Source organism: Nycticebus coucang, chromosome 10 (genome assembly GCF_027406575.1).
Source record: "Nycticebus coucang isolate mNycCou1 chromosome 10, mNycCou1.pri, whole genome shotgun sequence".
Lineage (NCBI taxonomy): Eukaryota > Metazoa > Chordata > Mammalia > Primates > Lorisidae > Nycticebus > Nycticebus coucang.
The window spans coordinates 116622131-116628957 of NC_069789.1; positions in this window are offsets into that span (position 1 = coordinate 116622131).

The following is a 6827-nucleotide window of genomic DNA, read 5'->3' on the forward strand; positions in this document are numbered from 1 at the left end:
GGGCTCACGTGAGTCTCCTGCCTCTGCCTCCCAAGTAGCTGGGATTACAGGCACCCGCCACAATGTCTGGCTAGTTTTTGGTTGATGTTTGGCAGGCCTGGGCTGGATTCGAACCTGCCAGCTCAGGTATATGTGGCTGGCGCCTTAGCTGCTTGAGCACAGGCGCTGAGCCCATTAGGATTTTCTGAATTTCTGAGGATTCTGTTATTTCTTCGTCATTTCTGATTGATGAGATTAGAGATTTTACTCTTTTTTTCCTGGTTAGGTTAGCCAAAGGTTTATCTATTTTATTGACCTTTTCACAAAACCAACTTTTCGATTTATTGATTTGCTGTATAATTCTTTTGTTTTTAATTTCTTCATTTAATTCTGCTCAAATTTTGGTTATTCCTTTTCTTCTGGTGGGCTTGGGATTGGAATGTTCTTCCTTTTCCAGTTGCTTGAGATGTCCCATTAAGTTGTTAACTTCCTCTCTTTCCATTCTCTTGAGGAAGGCTTGCAGTGCTATAAATTTCCCTCTTAAGACTGCCTTTTTGGTATCCCAGAGGTTCTGATAATTCACGTCTTCATTGTTGTTTTGTTCAAAAAATTTGGCAATTTCCTTCTTAATCTTATGACCCAGATATGATTCAGCATAAGGTTATTTAACTTCCATGTTTTTGTATGAGTATGCAGATTCCTGTTGTTACTGAGTTCAACTTTTATTCCATGGTGGTCCGAGAAGATGCAAGGAATAATTTCTTTAAATTTATTGAGGTTAGACTTGTGACCTAAGATGTGGTTGATTTTGGAGTATGTTCCATGGGCTGATGAGAAGTATGTGTATTCAGTTTTGTTGGGATGAAATGTTCTGTAGATGTCTGCTAAATCCAAATGTTGGATGGTTAGGTTTAAATGTAAGATTTCTTTGCTCAGCTTCTTGTTGGAGGATCGATCCAACACTGCCAAAGGAGTGTTGAAATCTCCGACAATTATGGAGCTGGAGGAAATCAAGTTGCTCATGTCTGTTAGAGTTTCTCTTATAAATTGAGGTGCATTCTGGTTGGGTGCATAGATAGTAATAATTGAGATCTCATCATATTGAGTATTACCCTTAACAAATATGAAGTGACCATTCTTGTCCTTCCTTACTTTTGTTGGTTTAAAGCCTATTGTATCTGCAAATAAAATTGCAACACCTACTTTTTTCTGATTACCATTTGCCTGAAATATGGATGGCCATCCTTTCACCCTGAGTCTGTATTTGTTTTTTAAGTTAAGATGTGACTCTTGTATGCAACAAATATCTGGCCTGAGTTTTTGTATCCAGTCAGCTAACTTGTGCTTCTTTAGAGGACAGTTTAAGCCATTCACATTAATGGAGAATATTGATAAGCCTGCTAAAAGTTTGGGTATTGAGTTTTTTGAAAGTCCAGTGGACATTTTTAATCCTTTTGCCACTGTGGAAGTTGGAGTTTGATCAAAAGTTTCTGAATGAGTTTACTTTTGTGGTAGAGGATTGTGCTGGTCATTATGGAGGATAGGTCTGAGAATATCCTGAAGAGCTGGTTTAGTTATGGAAAATTTCTTCAACATGTGAATGTCATTAAAGTATTTAATTTCTTCATCATAAATGAAACTCAGTTTAGTTGGATAAAGAATCCTGGGTTAAAATTTATTTTGTTTTAGGAGATTAAAAGTCAATGACCACCCTCTTCTGTCTTGAAAGGTTTCAGCAGAGAGATCTGCAGTCATTCTAATAGTCTTTCCTTTGTAGGTTATAGTTTTCTTACGTCTGGCTGAATTTTCTCCATGTTAACTTTTTCTTCATATTAACTTTAGTGAAGTTAATTATGATGTGCCTAGGGGATGTCTTATTCGGGTTGAGTCATGCTGGGGTTTTGAAACTGTCTGCTTTCTGAATTTCAGAATCTCTTGGCATGTCTGGAAAATTCTCTTTCATAATTTCATGGAGAAGAGATTCTGTGCCTTGCAAAGCCACTTCATTGCTTTCAGGGATTTCAAAGAGGCGGATATTAGCCTTTTTCAAATTATCCCAGAGCTCTCTGAGAGAATAGTCCATTTTTGCTCTCCATTTATCTTCCTCTTTGAGAGTTTGGGAGCATTCAAAAGCTTTTTCTTCAATGTCAGAAATCCTTCCTCCTGCTTGCTCCACTCTGTTACTGAGGGATTCTACAGTATTTTTCAGATCTTTGAGGGCTACAGATTCTTGCTTCAAGGTGTCAAAATCTTTGGTGGTTTTGTCTTTAAATTCGTTGAATTCTTCAGACAACTTTTGAATTGCTCATGGAATTTCTAATTCTGACTTTTCCTCCATTCTATTAATCTTGTTTGAAATCCAAATTCTGAATTTGATTTCTGACATCTCGGCCATCTGTTTAGGAATGGGATCTTCAGTTACATCTGCCATGTCTTTCCTTTGGGGGGCTGATCTACTCTGGTTATTCATGTTACTAAAGTTTTTTTGCTGATTCCACCCCATAATTATTTTACACCGTTTGACTAGATGAGTGGATAAAGAAAAGTTTGGTTCAGGGCTCCAGGAGTATGATTAACCAGCCCTTTGTCCAAAAGCTGGGACTGGTGTCTGTACCTTTTCCCCTGGAGCTTTGCCGAGTACCCATAGAGGCCTGAGAAACTGGGGACCTGCTTGGTGTGGTGGGGCTAAGTGGCTCTGTCTCATTTTCAGCTGGTCTCTGTCTGATCCTAGTGAATCAGTTACTTTGGGTTGAAGTCTCAGTTGTGGAGAAGTACCAGCAATTAAGTCACCCTGCCCCCCACAGGCAACGATTGGAAAAGGAAAATCAAAACTTCCTACAAGCACACACCCAGGGTACCACTTGGATAGTCCTTGGGCGATTGGCCCAGTTCAAGAGGTCCAAATCAATTGTCTCAGTCAGCAACTGTCTCAGGTGGGAGAGTTTAAAATGTCTCTGGCATCTAGATTGCAGGGGTCTGCTGACAACTCAAATATGACTTGGTCCATGCTCTGTGAGGTCAGGAGGACCCACCCAGCAAATAGATTAGTCTGGGAAGGTTGATGCCTTCTTCCCCACCTTGCACCTCTGTCACACCAAGTCACTGATAACCTCACAGGGCTGTGACCCAGTTGCCTCCAATGAGCAGATACTCAAGGGTTTGCACCTGCCTGAATCACAGGAAGATCTATGTCTCCTCAGCCAGGCTGCTGCTCTCTGCCACTATCAGGCAGGGCGAGGTGAGGCCTGACAACCTTGGGTGTTTAATGGAGGCTGGGGCTGTTCATTCAGTTCCAGCCTCACCCCTGATTGATGTTACTGACAGAACAGAACAACTTTGCAGAATTTGTTTGTGTCCTGGCTAAATTCCCCTGCAGAAGAGAAGCTGTTTTGAGTTCACAGAATCTGCGCCTCAGGCCCTGTCTGTGCTGCTGCCTGGTCTTGGATGTAGTTTATATTTGCAGCATGGTTAGCTGTCAGTTCTAGCCTCCTGTCCTTCTTTGTCTGGCCTAATGATCCCCTGAGGGCCAGGTGCATCTTAGGCTCAGTAAAGCAGTCCTCTGGGTCAGCCCCACCCTGGGAATCTGCCAGCTCTGCGCATGCGTTTTCTTGTCCCTGTGCTCTACCCAGGGCGGTACTGCCTCAGGCAAACCCTTTAATCATGGTGCCTTTTTTCCATCCCATATCTTTTCTGCCATTGGTTGCCACCGGAGAAGATGCCCAGCCTCCCCTGGGTGCCCAGAGAGACGGGGGTGTGACTCCAGAATATCCAGGATTGAGCCCTATTTTTGCCAAAAATGGCTGCTGCTTTGTGTCTCGGGGCAGCGCCGCCCCTGTATGGTTGCCTCTCAGCCAACCATCCTCTCCTCACTCCCCTGCCACAGAATCAGCACTGACCAGCAGCAGTCCATGCCCTGTCTACACCTCTCAAGAAAATACCACACCTCTCGAGAATATGTACAGTTTTATACAGTTTAATGCCTGGCAGGAGAGCACCATGGCACCCTAATAGAGAAAGTAGGTCCAGTTTTTAGATGGTCTCTCCCGTGGGATGTAATGGGAGGACTTTTGAACTCTGCTCATTTGTTTATGGGGTACTCCGAGCCATTCTCATGGGGGAGGGGACTCCCATCCGCTTGGTAATGGATTTTGTACCTTTTGTTTGTATACTTGGGGTCACAGCTCGCCTCAGTAGGGTTGATTTGCGTTCGTCAACCTTCTCTCTTGGCACAGGTCTAATCTGTCAGGTTACTTGCTAAATTTCTGTCCTTTAACTCTCCTTCTGGACGGGAGCCTCTGTGGAAAGCTGGCTTCAGTCAGCCATCTTGTCTTTGCCCCGAATTGTTATATCTTATGCTAATTCTAGGTTTAACTTTTGGAAGAACAGCCAAGATGTTTCCTACAGTGGAAAATGGATTCTGAATTGACATTTCCACATTGTTTGTAAAACTATTCTTCATGAGCACTTACATCTACCTGACTCTGGGATACACAAATGCCTGGGTAAAATCCCCCTGTGCTATCCCCAGACCCATTTCTTGCTCCAGGTGGGAGAGCAGATTGGGCATGCCTGGGTGCAGTCCTGCTCACTGGGCAAGGGTGTGGCATGAGGGAACAGTACCAAGACTTTCTGTGAAACTTGCATGCTGTGGTTTGAGGGGTACTAGACTGGGGAAGTGTGAGCAGAAGGGTGATGGGTGATTGATCTTGTGAGTGCACTAAAACTGTCAAAGGGGCTCAAAACAACCCTTTTCCTGGGCTCCATGTTCACTCCCTTAAGTCTGTTCATCAGGAAGGGAATAAAGATGTAATGCAATTGGCTTGGTGCCTGTAGCTCAGTGGTTAGGGTGCTGGCCACATGCTCTGGGGATGGTGGGTTTGACCCCGCATAGGCCTGCTAAACATCAATTACAACAATAACAAAAAACAGCCGGGCATTGTGGTGGGTGCCTGTAGTCCCAGCTACTTGGGAGGCTGAGGCAAGAGAATCGCTTAAAGCCCAAGAGTTTGAGGTTGCTGTGAGCTGTGATGCCACAGCACTCTATGGAGGGTGACACAGTGAAACTCTGTCTCAACAACAACAAAAGATGTAATGCAATTGATTTCCAGTTTCTTAGTGAGTCCTGTGTCTGCTACTTGGGGCGCAGCAGCCGCATTTCTATAAACTAACAAGCCACTTTCTGTTTCTCAGCACACCTCCTAGAACAGTTTCAGATTAGTATGCGTCTTGGCAATGACTAAATGAAAGAAGCAAGTGTTCATATTCACAGATGCCAGATTCCTCCAGTTGTCCAGCATCATGTCTCTATAGAGATTCCTCTGAGCAGGGTCCAGCAGAGTCTGTTCCTCCTTTGTGAAGTTCACTGCCACATCGGCAAAGATCACTAAGCCCTATAACAATGTACCCATTTTGGCTCAGTGCAGTACTCTGTTATGTGTTGAATTGTGACATCACCCCCGCAAAAAGGTATGTTTATGTCTTAAGTCCTGGTACCTGAAAAGGTGACCAGATTTGTGCTCAGTGCCTGTAGCTCAGTGGCTAGGGTGCCAGCCTCATAACACTGGAGCTGGCGGGTTTGAACCCAGCTCGGGTCTGCCAAAGAACAATGACAACTACAACCAAAAAATAGCCGGGTGCTGTGGCGGGTGCCTGTAGTCCCAGCTACTTGGGAGGCTGAGGTAAGAGAATCGCTTAAGCTCAAGAGTTTGAGGTTGCTGTGAACTGTGATGCCATCGCACTCTACTGAGGGCAACCTAGTGAGAGTCTGCTTCAAAAAACAAAACAAAAACAAAAAACAAAAAAACGGTGACATGATTTGGAAATAAGGTCTTTGCAGATGTAAACGAGTCAAGGTTACACCTGGAGTAGGGTGAGCTTTACTCTAACAACTTGTGTCCTCATAAGAAGAGAAAATTGGGACATAGACCCAGAGGGAAGGATACCATGTGAACAGGTAGGCAGAGACTGGAGTGATGGGTCTACATGTCAAGGGATGCCAAGGTCTGCTAGTAATCAGGAGAATCCAGGTGAGAGCATGGATCAGATTGTCCCTCATAGCCTCCGGAAGAGGCCAGCCTTGCTGCCATTTTGATTTTGGATATCCAGCCTCTAGAACTATGGAGAATAAAGTTATGTTGTTTTAAGCCACCTAGTGGGTGGTACTTAGTTGCAGCAACCCTAAGAAACCAATACAGTTAACATTTGTGTCAGTGGGAGAGTGGCTCATGGCACCAGGGGGTCACCAAGCACAGGAGGGACAGCCAAGGTCTGCTGTTTCTCATAATCTCCTGAAGGCTCTGCAATCAGGTTCTTTCTTTTTTTTTCCTCTGTTCATATCTACTCCCAAGATAACCCCAAGTCTCTGGCTTCAGCTGCACCCAGGCCACACCTCTGCCTCTCTGTCATTCTTTAAGTCCTTTCATTCTCATTCATGGCTTCAAGAGTGCTTCGGTGATATATGGTTCAGGACAGAAATTTTGAGATACACAAGAATCAAGAAATGCAAAATCTGAATGTATGGAAACACATGAAACCCTCTGGCACTACTGATAAGCCCAGCAAGTTGAGACTTGCACAGTTAAATCAGAAAGAACGCTGTTGACTGTGTTTCTTGGGAGTGAAATGATGGATCATAATACAGCCTGTCTCAGAATTTTCACAGTGACCCATGTATAGCCAGACTTCATTTCTACCAATAGCCTGTGCATTCTTCCTACTGCATTAGTCTGCTTGGGCTGCCATAGCAAAACACCGCAGACAGGGTGGCTTAAACAAAACATTTATTTCCTTGGAGGTTGGAAGTCCAAGGTCAAGCTGCAAGGAGGGTTAGTTTCTCCTGAGGCCTCTCT